The sequence below is a fragment of the Arachis hypogaea genome, chromosome 20 (assembly GCF_003086295.3).
Source record: "Arachis hypogaea cultivar Tifrunner chromosome 20, arahy.Tifrunner.gnm2.J5K5, whole genome shotgun sequence".
In the NCBI taxonomy this organism is placed as follows: Eukaryota; Viridiplantae; Streptophyta; class Magnoliopsida; order Fabales; family Fabaceae; genus Arachis; species Arachis hypogaea.
The window spans coordinates 61,641,643-61,659,845 of NC_092055.1; the positions used below are offsets into that span (position 1 = coordinate 61,641,643).

An 18,203-nucleotide genomic window follows, 5' to 3' on the forward strand; every position below is an offset into this window, starting at 1 on the left:
GGCTTATGCTTTTACCGTTTGCTATAAGAGACAGAGCTAGAACATGGTTGGACTCATAACCTAAAGATAGCCTGAACTCTGGGGATAAGCTGGTCACGGCCTTCTTGGCTAAGTTCTTTCCTCCTTAAAAGCTGAGCAAGCTTAGAGTGGATGTTCAGACCTTCAAGCAAAAAGATGGTGAATCCCTCTATGAAGCTTGGGAAAGATACAAGCAGATGACCAAAAGGTGTCCTCCTGACATGCTTTCAGAATGGACCATTTTGGATATCTTTTATTATGGTCTGTCTGAGTTCTCCAAGATGTTATTGGACCATTCTGCAGGTGGATCCATTCACCTAAAGAAAACGCCTACAGAAGCTCAAGAACTTATTGACATGGTTGCAAATAATCAATTCATGTATACTTATGAGAGAAATTCTGTGAATAATGGGACGCCTCAGAAGAAGGGAGTTTTTGAAATTGATGCTCTGAATGCCATATTGGCTCAGAACAAACTATTGACTTAGCAAGTCAATATGATTTCTCAGAGTCTGAATGGAATGCAAGCTGCATCCAACAGTACTCAAGAGGCATCTTCTGAAGAAGAAGCTTATGATCCTGAGAACCCTGCAATAGCAGAGGTAAATTATAAGGGTGAACCTTATGGAAACACCTATAACCCCTCATGGAGAAATCATCCAAATCTCTCATGGAAGGATCAACAAAAGCCTCAACAAGGCTTTAATAATGGTGGAAGAAACAGGTTTAGCAATAGCAAGCCTTTTCCATCATCTTCTCAGCAACAGATAGAGAACTCTGAACAAAATACCTCTAATTTATCAAACTTAGTCTCTGATCTATCCAAGGCTACTCTAAGTTTTATGAGTGAAACAAGGTCCTCCATAAGAAATTTGGAGGCACAAGTGGGCCAGCTGAGTAAGAAAATCACTGAAACACCTCCTAGTACTCTCCCAAGCAATACAGAAGAGAATCCAAAGAGAGAGTGCAAGGCCATTGATATATCAATCATGGCCGAACCCACAAGGGAGGAGGAGGATGTGAATCCCAGTGAGGAAGACCTCCTGGGACGTCCAGTGATTAACAAGGAGTTTCCCTCTGAGGAACCAAAGGAATCTGAGGCTCATCTAGAGACCATAGAGATTCCATTAAACCTCCTTATGCCCTTCATGAGCTCTGATGAGTATTCTTCTTCTGAAGAGAATGAGGATGTTACTGAAGAGCAAGTTGCCAAGTACCTTGGTGCAATCATGAAGCTGAATGCCAAATTATTTGGTAATGAGACTTGGGAAGATGAACCTCCCTTCCTCATCAATGAACTGAGTGATCTGGATCAACTGACATTACCTCAGAAGAAACAGGATCCTGGAAAGTTCTTAATACCTTGTACCATAGGCACCATGACCTTTGAGAATGCTCTATGTGACCTTCGGTCAGGAATAAACCTCATGCCACTCTCTGTAATGGAGAAATTGGGAATCTTTGAGGTACAGGCTGCCAAATTCTTATTAGAGATGGCAGACAAATCCATGAAACAGGCTTATGGACAAGTAGAGGACGTGTTAGTAAAGGTTGAAGGACTTTACATCCCTGCTGATTTCATAATCCTAGACACTGGAAAGGATGAGGATGAATGCATCATCCTTGGAAGACCTTTCCTAGCCACAACAAGATCTGTGATTGATGTGGACAGAGGAGAGTTGGTCCTTCAACTGAATAAGGACAACCTTGTGTTTAAAACTCAAGGATCTCCTTCTATAACAATGGAGAAGAAGTATGAAAAGCTTCTCTCGGTACAGAGTCAACTAAAGCCCCCACAGTCAAACTCTAAGTTTGGTGTTGGGAGGCCTCAGCCAAACTCTAAGTTTGGTGTTGAACTCCCATATCCAAACTCTAAGTTTGTTATTGGGAGTCTATAAAATTGACCTGATCACCTGTGTGGCTCCATGAGAGCCCACTGTCAAGCTATTGACATTAAAGAAGCGCTTGTTGGGAGGCAACCCAATTTTTATTTATCTAATTTTATTTTTATTTTCATTGTTCTTTCATGTTTTATTAGGATCATGATCATGTGGAGTCACAAAAACTACAAAAAAATTCAAAAACAGAATGAAAAACAGTATTGAAAACAGAACACCATGGAGGAAGGATTTACTGGCGTTTAAACGCCAGTAAGGAGCATCTGGCTGGCGTTCAACGTCAGAACAGAGCATGGATCTGGCGTTGAACGCCAGAAACAAGCATAGAACTGGTGTTCAACGCCAAAAACATGCTGCATCTGGACGTTGAACGCCCAGAACAAGCATCATTTCAGCGTTTAAACGCCAGAATTGCATGCAAAGGCGTTTTACATGCCTAACTGGTGCAGGGATGCAAATCCTTGACACCTCAAGATCTGTGGACCCCACAGGATCCCCACATACCTCCACTCACCTTCCCTCCTTATAATCCTATATCACCCTTTTCCAAGAACCCTTCACCACTCACATCCATTACTCTCCTAAAACCATCATATAACCCACCCACCCACTCAAATTTAAACCATCAACACACATCCATCTCTTCTTCTTCTCCTCCCTTCTTTCTTCTTTTACTCGAGGACGAGCAAAAATTTTAAGTTTGGTGTGGTAAAAGCATAAGCTTTTTTGTTTTTCCATAACCATTGATGGCACCTAAGGCCAGAGAAACCTCTAGAAAGAGGAAAGAGAAGACAAAAGCTTCCACCTTCGAGTCATAGGAGATGGATAGATTCGTCTCAAGGGTCTATAGCTCAGTGGTAGAACATTTGACTGCAAATCAAGAGATCCCTGAGATACCTTAGGGGATACATTTTCCTCCACACAATTATTGGGGACAACTAAGGGTGGAACATCAAGATCACTCCATCATGCTTCATGAAATTAGAAAAGATCAAAGAGCAATGAGGGAGGAGCAACAAAGACAAGGAAGAGACATAGAAGATCTCAAGGACATCATTGGTTCCTCAAGAAGGAAACGCCACCATCACTAAGGTGGACTCATTCCTTGTTCTTAAATTTTCTGTTTTTCATTTTCTTATGTTAAATGTTTATCTATGTTTGTGTCTTTATTACATGATCATTAGTATCCAAGTGTCTATGCCTTAAAGTAGTGAATATGAATCCATCACCTCTCTTAAATGAAAAATGTTTTAATTAAAAAAGAACAAGAAGTACATGGTTTCGAATTCATCCTTGAAACTAGTTTAATTATTTTGATGTGGTGGCAACACTTTTTGTTTTCTGAATGTATGCTTGAACAGTGCATATGCCTTTTGAAGTTGTTGTTTATGAATGTTAAATATGTTGGCTCTTGAAAGAATGATGAAAAGGAGAAATGTTATTTGATAATCTTAAAAATCATAAAAATGATTCTTGAAGCAAGAAAAAGCAGTGAATACAAAAAGCTTGCAGAAAAAAAAAAGAGAAAAAGAAAAAGAAAAAGCAAGCAGAAAAAGCCAATAGCCCTTAAAACCAAAAGGCAAGGGTAAATAAAAAGGATCAAAGGCTTTGAGCATCAGTGGATAGGAGGGCCTAAAGGAATAAAATCCTGGCCTAAGCGGCTAAACCAAGCTGTCCCTAACCATGTGCTTGTGGCGTGAAAGTGTCAAGTGAAAACTTCAGACTGAGCGGTTAAAGTCAAGATCCAAAGCAAAAAGAAGAGTGTTGGTGTGCGAAATCATGATCATTCCATTCCTTGGTAACAGCGCTAAAAACTCAATACGCACGTTCATGATCTTATATTTGTTTCACAACTTTGTACAACTAACCAGCAAGTGCACTGGGTCATCCAAGTAATAAACCTTACGTGAGTAAGGGTCGATCCCACGGAGATTGTCGGCTTGAAGCAAGCTATGGTCACCTTGTAAATCTCAGTTAGGCGGATTCAAATAGTTTTAAGAAATTATAGTGGATGAAAATTAAATAAAATATAAAATAGGATAGTTGTACTTATGTAATTCATTGGTGAGAATTTCAGATAAGCGTATAGAGATGCTTTCGTTCCTCTGATCTCTGCTTTCCTGCTGTCTTCATCCAATCAATCCTACTCCTTTCCATGGCAAGCTTTATGTAAGGCATCACCGTTGTCAATGGCTACATCCCATCCTGCTGTGAAAATGGTCCAATGCGCTGTCACTGCATGGCTAATCATCTGTCGGTTCTCGATCATACTGGAATAGGATTTACTATCCTTTTGTGTCTGTCACTACGCCTAGAATTCGCGAGTTTGAAGCTCGTCACAGCCATCCCTTCCCAGATCCTACTCGGAATACCACAGACAAGGTTTAGACTTTCCGGATCTTAGGAATGGCCATCCATGGGTTCTAACTTATACCACGAAGACGCTAATAACTCGGACTCGGTCCCCTGTATTAGATATCCAAGAGATATCCATTCAATCGAAGGTAGAACGAAGGTGGTTGTCAGGCACGCGTTCATAGGGGAATGATGATGACTTTGTCACGATCATCACATTCATGTTGAAGTGCAAATGAATATCTTAGAAGCGGAATAAGTTGAATTGAATAGAAAAACAGTAGTACTTTGCATTAATCTTTGAGGAATAGCAGAGCTCCACACCTTAATCTATGGTGTGTAGAAACTCTACCATGGAAAAATATATAAGTGAAAGGTTCAGGCATGGCCGAATGGCCAGCCCCCAAACGTGATCTAAAGATGAAACTAAAGATGTAAACATAATAGTAAAAGGTCCTATTTTTACTAAACTAGTTACTAGGGTTTACAGAATTGAGTAAATGATGCAGAAATCCACTTCTGGGGCCCACTTGGTGTGTGCTTGGGCTGAGATTGAAGTTTACACGTGGAGAGGTCATTCTTGGAGTTGAACGCCAGTTTGTAACGTGTTTCTGGCGTTGAACTCCACTTTGCAACTTGTTTCTGGCTTTTGACTCTAGAATGCAGCATGGAACTAGTGTTGAACGCCAGTTTACGTCATCAATCATTATTCAAAGTATGGACTATTATATATTTCTGGAAAGCCTTGGATGTCTACTTTCCAACGCAATTAGAAGCGCGCCATTTGGAGTTCTGTAGCTCCAGAAAATCCACTTTGAGTGCAGGGAGATCAGAATCCAACAACATCTGTAGTCCTTCTTCAACCTCTGAATCTGATTTTTGCTCAGGTCCCTCAATTTCAGCCAGAAAATACCTGAAATCACAGAAAAACACAGAAACTCATAGTAAAGTCTAGAAATGTGATTTTTAATTAAAAACTAATAAAAATATACTAAAAACTAACTAAATCATACTGAAAACATACTAAAAACAATGCCAAAAAGCGTATAAATTATCCGCTCATCACAACACCAAACTTAAATTGTTGCTTGTCCCCAAGCAACTGAAAATCAAATAGGATAAAAAGAAGAGAATATACTATAAATTCAAAAATATCAATGAAACATAGCTCCAATCAGATGAGCGAGACTTGTAGCTTTTTGCCTCTTGAATAGTTTTGGCACTCACTTTATCTATTGAAGTTCAGAATGATTTGCATCTATAGGAACTCAGAGTTCAGATAGTGTTATTGACTCTCCTAGTTTAGTATGTTGATTCTTGAACACAGCTACTTTATGAGTCTTGGCCGTGGCCCTAAGCACTTTGTTTTCCAGTATTACCACCGGATACATAAATGCCACAGACACATAACTGGGTGAACCTTTAGAGATTGTGACTCAGCTTTGCTAAAGTCCCCAATTGGAGGTGTCCAGGGTTCTTAAGCACACTCTTTTTTTGCTTTGGACCTTGACTTTAACCGCTCAGTCTCAGGTTTTCACTTGACACCTTCACGCCACAAGCACATGATTAGGGACAGCTTGGTTTAGCCGCTTAGGCTAGGATTTTATTCCTTTAGGCCCTCCTATCCACTGATGCTCAAAGCCTTGGGATCCTTTTTATTTACCCTTTCCTTTTGGTTTTAAGGGTTATTGGCTTTTTGCTCTTGCCTTTTGGTTTTAAGAGCTTTTGGCTTTTTCTGCTTGCTTCTTTTTTTTTTCGCTATATATATTTTTTTCTCTTTTTTTTTTCTGCAAGCTTTTGTATTCACTGCTTTTTCTTGCTTCAAGAATCAATTTTATGATTTTTTAGATTATCAAATAACATTTCTCCTTATCATCATTCTTTCAAGAGCCAACATATTTAACATTCTTAAACAACAACTTCAAAAGACATATGCACTGTTCAAGCATTCATTCAGAAAACAAAAAGTATTGTCACCACATTAAAATAATTAAACTAGTTTCAAGGATGAATTCGAAACCATGTACTTCTTGTTCTTTTGTAATTAAAACATTTTTTTATTCAAGAGAGGTGATGGATTCATAGGACATTCATAACTTTAAGGCATAGACACTTAAATACTAGTGATCATGAAGACAAAAACATAAACAAACATAAAGCATAAAAATCGAAAAACAGGAAAATAAATAAATAAGGAGATTAAGGAATGAGTCCACCTTAGTGAGGGTGGCGTCTTCCTCTTCTTGAAGAACCAATGGTGCTTTTGAGCTCTTCTATATCTCTTCCTTGTCTTTCTTGCTCCTCCCTCATAGCTCTTTGATCTTCTCTAATTTCATGGAGGATGATGGAGTGCTCTTGATGTTCCACCCTTAATTGTCCCATGTTGGAACTTAATTCACCTAGGGAAGTGTTGATTTGTTCCCAATAGTTTTGTGGAGAAAAGTGCATCCCTTGAGGCATCTCAAGGATTTCATGGTGAAGAATTTCCTCATGCTCATGTTGAGGTCCATGCTCTCTTGTTTGCTCCATCCTTTTCTTAGTGATGGGCTTGTCCTCTTCAATGAGGATGTCTCCCTCTATGTCAATCCCAGCCGAATTGCAGAGGTGGCAAATGAGGTGAGGAAAGGCTAACCTTGCCAAATTGGAGGACTTGTCAGCCACCTTGTAGAGTTCTTGAGGTATAATCTCATGAACCTCCACTTTCTCCCCAATCATGATGCTATGGATCATGATGGCCTGGTCTATAGTAACTTCAGACCGGTTGCTAGTAGGAATGATTGAGCGTTGAATGAACTCCAACCATCCTCTAGCTACTGGTTTGAGGTCAAGCCTTCTTAGTTGAACCGGCTTACCTTTTGAGTCAATTTTCTATTGAGCTCCTTCCACACATATGTCCATGAGGACTTGGTCCAAACTTTGATCAAAGTTGACTCTTCTAGTATAGGGGCGTGTGTTCTCTTCTATCATTGGTAGGTTAAATGCCAACCTTACATTTTCCGGACTGAAATCTAAGTATTTCTCCCGAACCATAGTGAGCCAATGCCTTGGGTTCGGGTTCACACTTTGATCATGGTTTCTAGTGACCCATGCGTTTGCATAGAACTCTTGAACCATTAAGATCCCGACTTGTTGAATGGGGTTGGTGAGGACTTCCCAACCTCTTCTTTGGATTTCAAGTCGGATCTCCGGATACTCATTCTTTTTTAGTTTGAAAGGAACCTCAGGGATCACTTTCTTCTTGGCCACAACTTCATAGAAATGGTCTTGATGGACCTTAGAGATGAATCTCTCCATCTTCCATGACTCAGAGGTGGAAGTAATTGCCTTCCCTTTCCTCTTTCTAGAGGTTTCTTTGGCATTTGGTGCCATGAATTGTTATGGAAAAATAAAAAGCAATGCTTTTTACCACACCAAACTTAAAATGTTTGCTCGTCCCCGAGCAAAAGAAGAGAGAAAGAAGTAGAAGAAGAAGAGAAATAGAGGAGAGGAAGAGAGAGTTGGTTTCGGCCAAGGGGTGAAGAGAGGGTTGTGTTGTGTGAAAATGAAGAGGGAATGAGGGGTTTATATAGGAGTAGGGAGGGGTTAGGGTTCAGCCATTTAGGGTTGGGTTTGGGAGGGAAATTATTTTGAATTTAAAGGTAGGTGGGGTTTTTGGGGAAGAGAGGATGGATGTGAGTGGTGAAGAGGTGATGAGAAAGAGTGATTGAGTTGATTGGTGAGGGGTATTTGGAGAAGAGAGTTATGAAAAGGTGTGAAGAGGAGAGAAGAAGTAGGTGGGGCTCCTGTGGGGTCCATAGATCCTTAGGAGATCCTGTGGGGTTCACAGATCCAGTGGGGCCAAGGACTTTAATCATCACTGCTCCAATTAGGCGTGTAAACACCCTCTGTAGGCAACCCTGGCGTTTAATGCCAGACTGCAGCATGTTTCTGGCGTTAAACGCCACTTCCATGCTTGTTTTGGGCGTTCAACGCCAGTCTGCAGCATGTTTCTGGCGTTAAACGCCAATCTGATGCTTGTTTCTGGCATTTAACGCCAGCTTTCCTCTGGGTGCAATCCTGGTGTTTAAACGCCAGACTGCTGCTTGTTTCTGGCGTTTAACGCCAGTTTCATGCTCTGTTCTGGCGTTAAACACCAGCCAGATGCTCCTTACTGGTGTTTAAACGCCAGTAAGCCCTTCCTCCAGGGTGTTCTATTTTCAATGCTGTTTTTCATTTTGTTTTTGATTTTTCAGTAGTTTTTGTGACTCCACATGATCATCAACCTAATAAAACATGAAATAACAAAGAGAAAATAAAAATGATTAAATAACATTGGGTTGCCTCCCAACAAGCACTTCTTTAATGTCAATAGCTTGACAGTGGGCTCTCATGGAGCCACACAGGTGATCAGGTCAATTTTTTAGACTCCCAACACCAAACTTAGAGTTTGGTTGAGGCCTCCCAACACCAAACTTAGAGTTTGACTGTGGGGGCTTTGGTTGACTCTACAGTGAGAGAAGCTTTTCATGCTTCCTCTCCATGGTTATAGAAGGAGATCCTTGAGTTTTAAACATAAGGTTATCCTCATTTAGTTGAAGGATCAATTCTCCTCTGTCCACATCAATCACAGCTCTTGCTGTGGCTAGGAAGGGTCTTCCAAGGATGATGGATTCATCCTCCTCCTTCCCAGTATCCAGGATTATGAAATCAGCAGGGATGTAAAGGTCTTCAACCTTTACTAACATGTCCTCTACTAGTCCATAAGCCTACTTTCTTGAGTTGTCTGCCATCTCTAGTGAGATTCTGGCAGCTTGTACCTCAAAGATTCCCAGTTTCTCCATTACAGAGAAGGGCATGAGGTTTATCCCTGACCCAAGGTCACATAGAGCCTTCTCAAAGGTCATGGTGCCTATGGTACAAGGTATTAGGAACTTTCTAGGATCCTGTTTCTTCTGAGGCAATCTCAGTTGATCCAGATCACTCAGTTCATTGGTGAGCAAGGGAGGTTCATCTTCCCAAGTCTCATTACCAAATAATTTTGCATTCAGCTTCATGATAGCACCAAGGTACTTGGAAACTTGCTCTTCAGTAACATCTTCATTCTCTTCAGAAGAAGAATACTCATCAGAGCTCATGAATGGCATAAGGAGGTTTAATGGAATCTCTATGGTCTCTAGATGAGCCTCAGAGTCCTTTGGTTCCTCAGAGGGAAACTCCTTATTGATCTCTGGACGTCCTAGGAGGTCTTCCTCACTGGGATTCACGTCCTCCTCCTCTTTTGTGGTTTCGGCCATGATGGTCATTTCAATGGCCTTGCACTCTCCTTTTGGATTTTCTTCTGTATTGCTTGGGAGAGTACTAGGAGGGGTTTCAGTGATCCTTTTACTCAGCTGGCCCACTTGTGCTTCCAGATTTCTAATGAAGGATCTTGTTTCATTCATGAAACTTAGAGTGGCCTTAGATAGATCAGAGACTATATTTGCCAAGCTAGATGGAGTCTGCTCAGAACTCTCTGTCTTTTGCTGAGTGGATGATGGAAAAGGCTTGCTATTGCTAAACCTGTTTCTTCCACCATTATTAAAGCCTTGTTGAGGCTTTTGTTGATCTTTCCATGAGAGATTTGGGTGATTTCTCCATGAGGGATTGTAGGTGTTTCCATAGGGTTCACCCATATAATTCACCTCTGCTATTGCAGGGTTCTCATGATCATAAGCTTCTTCTTCAGAAGATGCCTCTTGAGTACTGTTGGATGCAGCTTGCATTCCATTCAGACTCTGAGAAATCATATTGACTTACTGAGTCAATATTTTATTTTGAGCCAATATGGCATTCAGAGTATCAATTTCAAGAACTCCCTTCTTCTGAGGCATCCCATTACTCACAGGATTCCTCTCAGAAGTGTACATGAACTGGTTATTAGCAACCATGTCAATGAGTTCTTGAGCTTCTGCAGGCGTTTTCTTTAGGTGAATGGATCCACCTGCAGAAGTATCCAATGACATCTTAGCTAATTCAGACAGACCATCATAGAATATATCCAGGATGGTCCATTCTGAAAGCATGTCAGAAGGACACTTTTTGGTCAGCTGCTTATATCTCTCCCAAGCTTCATAGAGGGATTCACCTTCTTTCTGTCTGAAGGTTTGAACATCCACTCTAAGCTTGCTCAGCTTTTGAGGAGGAAAGAACTTGGCTAAGAAAGCCGTGACCAGCTTATCCCAAGAGTTCAGGCTATCTTTGGGTTGAGAGTCCAACCACACTCTAGCTCTGTCTCTTACAGCAAACGGGAAAAGCATAAGCCTGTAGACCTCAGGGTCAACCCCATTGGTCTTAACAGTATCACAGATTTGCAAGAACTCAGTTAAGAACTGAAAAGGATCTTCAGATGGAAGTCCATGAAACTTGCAGTTCTGTTGCATCAGAGAAACTAATTGAGGTTTCAGCTCAAAATTGTTTGCTCCAATGGCAGGAATGGAGATGCTTCTTCCATGTAAATTGGAATTAGGTGCAGTAAAGTCACCAAGTATCCTCCTTGCATTATTATTATTTTTGGCTGCCATCTCCTCTTCTTGTTCGAAAATTCCTGTAAGGTTGTCTCTGGATTGTTGTATTTTAACTTCTCTTAGTTTCCTTTTCAGAGTCCTTTCAGGTACAGGATCTGCTTCAACAAGAATGTTCTTGTCCTTGCTCCTGCTCATATGACAAAGAAGTGAATAACAAAGAAAATATGGAATCCTCTATGTCACAGTATAGAGATTCCTTTGTGTGAGTAGAAGAAGAAAAGAATGTAATGTAAAGAAGAGAAGTGGGAAAACTCGAACACAGAGAGGGAGGTGGTGTTCGAATTTTTGGATGGAAGAGAAGTGTTAGTAGATGAATAAATAAATAGAAGGAGATGAGAGAGAGAATTTCGAAATTTAATTAAAATAAAAATTAAATTTGAAAGTTAGATTTCGAAAATAAATTTTAAAATGGAGTTGATGATTTTCAAAAATTAAAGGAAGAATAAAATTCAAATTAAAATTTAAAACAATTAATTAATTAAAAAGAAATTTTGAAAAAGGGGAGAGGGAATTTTCGAAAATAAGAGAGAGGATTAGTTAGGTAGTTTTGAAAAAGGTATGATTGAAACAAAAAGATAAGATTGATTGAAAAAGTTTTGAAATTTGTTTTTGAAAAAGATATGATTGAAATTTAAAAAGATATGATTGAAACAAAAAGATATGATTTGAAAATCAATTTTAAAAAGATAAAAAGTTGGAAAAGATTTTGAAATTGAATTTGAAAAAGATATGATTGAAATTTTAATTTGAAAAAGATTTGAAAAGAAAATTAAAAAGATTTGATTTTGAAAACTAAAGTTGATTACTTGACTAACAAGAAACTAAAAAGATATGATTCTAGAGTTTAAAGACTGAACCTTTCCTACTAGGTAAGTAACAACTTAATATTTTTGAATCAATCACATTAAATGTTAGTAACTAATTCGAAAATCATGAACTAAAATTAAGAAAAAGATTTTTGAAAATTAATTTGAAAAATTTCCGAAAATATTAGAAAGAAATTTTGAAAAAGATTTGATTTTTGAAAAAGATTTTGAAAAGATAAGATTTTTAAATTGAAAATTTGATTTGATTCATAAGAAACAATTAAATTTAAAAACTTTTTGACTAAATCAAATCATATTTTCGAAAATTTTGAATAAAATAAGGAAAAGATATTTTTTTATTTTTGAATTTTTAATGAAGAAAGAGAAAAACATGAAAAAGACTCATAACATAAAAATTATGAATCAAAACACACAATGCATGCAAGAACACTATGAATGTCAAGATGAACACCAAGAATACTTTGAAGATCAAGATGAACATCAAGACTTATTTTTGAAAATTTTTAATGAAAGAAGAACACGCAAGACACCAAACTTAGAAATTTTCAAACTTCAGAAACTAACAAATTAAAAATGCATATGAAAAACAAGAAAATACACAAAACAAGAAAATATGAAGATCAAACAAGAAGACTTACCAAGAACAACTTGAAGATCATGAAGAACACTATGAATGCATGAATTTTCAAAAAATGCATAAATTTTTTTTAGAAAAAATGCAATTGACACCAAACTTAAAAATTGACTCTAGACTCAAACAAGAAACAAAAAATATTTTTGATTTTATGATTTTATTAATTTTTTGGATTTTTGTATATTTTTATTTTTTTGAAAACCTATAGGGAAAAGGAAGCAATGAATTCAAAGTCCTCAATCAAGATTTCAGGAATCATACCAGGTTAGTCTAAAGCTTGATGGCCAGCCAAACTTCAGCATACCATTTTGAAACTTTAGAATTCATTCTTAAAAATTTAGAATAATTTTCGAAAACAAAAGGAAAAGAAAATTTTTTTTTGAAAGATTTTTGAAAATAATTTATTTATTTATTTATTTATTTTTGAAAATAAAACGAAAAAAAAAATTACCTAAAAACTTGCTGTGCGAAATCGTGATCATTCCATTCCTTGGTAACGGCACTAAAAACTCAATACGCACGTTCATGATCTTATATCTGTTTCACAACTTCATACAACTAACCAGCAAGTGCACTGGGTCGTCCAAGTAATAAACCTTACGTGAGTAAGGGTCAATCCCACGGAGATTGTCGGCTTGAACCAAGCTATGGTCACCTTGTAAATCTCAGTTCGGCGGATTCAAATAGTTTTAAGAAATTATAATGGATGAAAATTAAATAAAATATAAAATAAGATAGTGGTACTTATGTAATTCATTGGTGAGAATTTCAGATAAGCGTATAGAGATGCTTTCGTTCCTCTGATCTCTGCTTTCCTGTTGTCTTCATCCAATCAATCCTACTCCTTTCCATGGCAAGCTTTATGTAGGGCATCACCATTGTCAATGGCTACATCCCATCCTCCTGTGAAAATGGTCCAATGCGCTGTCACTGCATGGCTAATCATCTGTCGGTTCTCGATCATACTGGAATAGGATTTACTATCCTTTTGCGTTAGTCACTACACCCAGCATTCGCGAGTTTGAAGCTCGTCATAGCCATCCCTTCCCAGATCCTACTCGAAATACCACAGACAAGGTTTAGACTTTCTGGATCTCAGGAATTGCCATCCATGGGTTCTAACTTATACCACGAAGACGCTAATAACTCGGACTCGGTCCCCTGTATTAGATATCCAAGAGATATCCATTCAATCGAAGGTAGAACGAAAGTGGTTGTCAGGCACGCGTTCATAGGGGAATGATGATGACTTTGTCATGATCATCACATTCATGTTGAAGTGCGAATGAATATCTTAGAAGCGGAATAAGTTGAATTGAATAGAAAAACAGTAGTACTTTCCATTAATCTTTGAGGAACAGTAGAGCTCCACACCTTAATCTATGGTGTGTAGAAACTCTACCGTGGAAAAATACATAAGTGAAAGGTTCAGGCATGGCCGAATGGCCAGCCCCAAACGGGATCTAAAGATGAAACTAAAGATGTAAAGATAATAGTAAAAAGTCCTATTTATACTAAACTAGTTACTAGGGTTTACAGAATTGAGTAAATGATGCAGAAATCCACTTCTGGGGCCCACTTGCTGTGTGCTTGGGCTGAGCTTGAAGTTTACACGTGGATAGATCATTCTTGGAGTTGATCGCCAGTTTGTAACGTGTTTCTGGCATTGAACTCCACTTTGCAACTTGTTTCTGGCGTTTGACTCCAGAATGCAGCATAGAACTGGCGTTGAACGCCAGTTTATGTCATCAATACTTATTCAAAGTATGGACTATTATATATTGCTGGAAAGCCCTGGATGTCTACTTTCGAACGCAATTAGAAGCGCGCCATTTGGAATTCTGTAGCTCTAGAAAATCCACTTTGAGTGCAGGGAGGTCAGAATCCAACAGCATCTGCAGTCCTTCTTCAACCTCTGAATCTGATTTTTGCTCAGGTCCCTCAATTTCAGCCAGAAAATACCTAAAATCAAAGAAAAACACACAAACTCATAGTAAAGTCCAGAAATGTGATTTTTAATTAAAAAATAATAAAAATATACTAAAAACTAACTAAATCATACTGAAAACAAACTAAAAATAATGCCAAAAAGCGTATAAATTATCCGCTCATCAAGTATGCTTAAGAACCCTGGACACCTCTAATTGGGGACTTTACCAAAGCTGAGTCACAATCTGAAAAGGTTCACCCAGTTATGTGTCTGTGGCATTTATGTATCCGGTGGTAATACTGGAAAACAAAGTGCTTAGGGACACGGCCAAGACTCATAAAGTAGCTATGTTCAAGAATCAACATACTGAACTAGGAGAATCAATAACACTATCTGAACTCTGAGTTCCTATAGATGCCAATTATTCTGAACTTCAATGAATAAAGTGAGATGCCAAAACTATTCAAGAGGCAAAAAGCTATAAGTCCCGCTCATCTGATTGGAGCTATGTTTCATTGATAGTTTGAATTTTATAGTATATTCTCTTCTTTTTATCCTATTTGATTTTCAGTTGCTTGGGAACAAGCAACAATTTAAGTTTGGTGTTGTGATGAGTGGATAATTTATACGCTTTTTGGCGTTGTTTTTACATAGTTTTCAGTATGATTTAGTTAGTTTTTAGTATATTTTTATTAGTTTTTAATTAAAAATCACATTTCTAGACTTTACTATGAGTTTGTGTGTTTTTCTATGATTTCAGGTATTTTCTGGCTGAAATTGAGGGACCTGAGCAAAAATCATATTCAGAGGTTGAAGAAGGACTGCAGATGCTGTTGGATTCTGACCTCCCTGCACTCAAAGTGGATTTTCTGGAGATACAAAACTCCAAATGGCACGCTTCCATTTGCGTTGGAAAGTAGACATCCAGGGCTTTCCATAAATATATAATAGTCCATACTTTTCCCGAGTTTAGACGACGCAAACGGGCGTTGAACGCCAGTTCCATGTTGCAGTCTGGCGTTCAGCGCCAGAAACAAGTTGCAAAGTGGAGTTCAACGCCAGAAACACGTTACAAACTGGCGTTCAACTCCAAAATTGACCTCTCCACGTGAAAGCTTCATGCTCAGCCCAAGCACACACCAAGTGGGCCCCGAAAGTGGATTTCTGCATCAATTACTTACTTCTGTAAACCCTAGTAGCTAGTCTAGTATAAATAGGACTTTTTACTATTGTATTTGATAATGTTGGAACGTTTAGTTCTTAGATCATGGGGCTGGCCATTCGGCCATGCCTGGACCTTATCACTTATGTATTTTCAATGGTAGAGTTTCTACACACCATAGATTAAGGTGTGGAGCTCTGCTGTTCCTCATGAATTAATACAAAATACTACTGTTTTTCTATTCAATTCAACTTCTTCCGCTTCTAAGATATCCATTCGCACCCAAGAACATGATGAATGTGATGATTATGTGACGCTCATCATCATTCTCACTTATGAACGCGTGCCTGACAAACACGTCCGTTCTACATGCAAACAAGCTAGAATGAGTATCTCTTGGATATCTAATACAGAGGACCGAGTCCGAGATATTGGAATCTTCGTAGTATAAGTTAGAACCCATGGATGGCCATTCCTGAGATCCGGAAAGTCTAAACTTTGTCTGTGGTATTCCGAGTAGGATCCGGGAAGGGATGGCTGTGACAAACTTCAAACTCGCGAGTACTGGGCGTAGTGACAGACGCAAAAGGTGGGTGAATCCTATTCCAGTATGATCGAGAACCTCTAGATGATTAGCCATGCAGTGACAGCGCATCGGACCATTTTCACAGAGAGGATGGGAAGTAGCCATTGAGTACGGTGATCCCCTACACAAAGCTTGCCATGGAAAGGTGTAGGATTGCTTGGATGAAGACAGCAGGAAAGCAGAGGTTCAGAGGAACGAAATCATCTCTATACGCTTATCTGAAATTCTCACCAATGAATTACATAAGTACCACTATCCTATTTTATATTTTATTTATTTTCATCCACTATAATTTCTTAAAACAATTTAATCCGCCTGACTGAGATTTACAAGATGACCATAGCTTGCTTCATACCAACAATCTCCGTGGGATTCGACCCTTACTCACGTAAGGTATTACTTGGATGACCCAGTGCACTTGCTGTTTAGTTGTGCGAAGTTGTGAAATAGAATTAAGATCATGAACGTGCATATTGAGTTTTTAGCGCCGTTACCAAGGAAGCAATGATCACGATTTCGCACACCACCAGTAAAGAAGGATTCCTGGCGTTTAACGCCAGCCAGGGTATCTAGCTGGGTGTTAAACGCCCAAAGAGGCAGTCAAGTGGGCGTTAAATGCCAGAATGTATAGCATTCTGGGCGTTTAATGCCAGGATGACACAAGGGAGGTAATTTTGTTTCCAATTCGATTTTTTTAATTTTTCATGTTTTAATTCATAATTTCTTGTATCAAACATATTTTAAACGTTCATCTTTCAATTTCTATTTTCAAATATTAATAATCTTTCCAATCCTTTTTAATTCTCTTTTCTTATTTCTTTTCAATTCCTTCCAAAACATTTTCAAATTCTTCTCAACTCTTTTTAATTTTTCTTGTACACATTAATAAGTTTTCAAAATTAATTGCATCATTCTTCTTCTACTCCCTTCTGTCTTATTTTGCTCGAGGATGAGCAAAGCTTTTAAGTTTGGTGTGGAAAAGCTCAGCTTTTTGTTTTTCCATAACCATTAATGGTACCTAAGGCCGGAGAAACCTCTAGGAAGAAGAAAGGGAAGGCAGTTACTTCCAACTCCGAGTCATGGGAGATGGAAAGATTCATCTCAAAAGCCCATCACAAGAAAGAGGATGGAGAAAATAAAAGAGCTAGGAGGGAAGAGCAACAAATGCAAGGAAGAGATATTGAGGAGCTCAAGCACTCCATAGAATCTTCAAGAGGAAGAACTAGCCGCCGTCACTAAGGTAGACCCGTTCTTTAATTCCCTTGTTCTTATTTTTCTATTTTTTGTTCTATCTATGTTTTTGTCTTTATTACATGATCATTAGTGTTTAGTATCTATGTCTTAAAGCTATGAATGATTCAATGAATCTTTCACCTTTCTTAAAATGAAAAATTTTTTCTGAAAAAGAAAAAGAAGTACATGAATTTCGAATTCTATCTTGAAAATAGTTTAATTATTTTGATGTGGTGGCAATACTTTTTGTTGTCTGAATGAAAGCTTGAACAGTGCATATTTTTTATAGTGAAGTTTATAAATCTTAAAATTGTTGGCTCTTGAAAGAATAATGAAAAAAGAGAAATGTTATTGATAATCTAAAAAATCATAAAATTGATTCTTGAAGCAAGAAAAGCGGTGAAAAACACAAAGTTTGCGAAAAAAGGGGCGAATAATAAAGAAAAAAAAAGAAAAAGAAAAAGCAAGCAGAAAAGGCCAACAGCTCTTTAAACCAAAAGGCAAGAGCAAAAAGCCAATAACCCTTTAAACTAAAAAGTAAGGGTAAAAAGGATCCAAGGCTTTGAGCATTAATGGATAGGAGGGCCCAAAGGAATAAAATCATGGCCTAAGCGGCTAAATCAAGCTGTCCTTAACCATGTGCTTGTGGCGTGAAGGTGTCAAGTGAAAAGCTTGAGACTGAGCGGTTAAGGTCGTGGTCCAAAGCAAAAGAGTGTGCTTAAGAATTCTGGGCACCTCTAACTAGGGACTCTAGCAAAGCTGAGTCACAATCTGAAAAGGTTCACCTAGTTATGTGTCTGTGGCATTTATGTATCCGGTGGTAATACTGGTAAACAAAATGCTTAGGGTCACGGCCAAGACTCATAAAGTAGTTGTGTTCAAGAATCAACATACTAAACTAGGAGAAGGAGAATCAATAACACTATCTGAATTCTGAGTTCCTATGGATGCCAATCATTCTAAACTTCAAAGGATAAAGTGAGATGCCAAAACTGTTTAGAAGCAAAAAGCTACTAGT

At 38.3% G+C, this 18,203-nt stretch overlaps 2 non-coding genes across 2 annotated transcripts; one reads left to right on the plus strand and one right to left on the minus strand.

Moving 5' to 3' along the window:
* Positions 1–137: 137 nt before the first annotated feature.
* On the minus strand, positions 138–245 carry LOC112787194 (small nucleolar RNA R71). Its single transcript, XR_003194621.1, has one exon. It is a non-coding gene; the product is annotated as a small nucleolar RNA R71 (small nucleolar RNA).
* Positions 246–10,306: 10,061 nt separating this feature from the next.
* Positions 10,307–10,414, plus strand: LOC112787774 (small nucleolar RNA R71). The gene has a single exon (XR_003195167.1). It is a non-coding gene; the product is annotated as a small nucleolar RNA R71 (small nucleolar RNA).
* Positions 10,415–18,203: the final 7,789 nt, after the last annotated feature.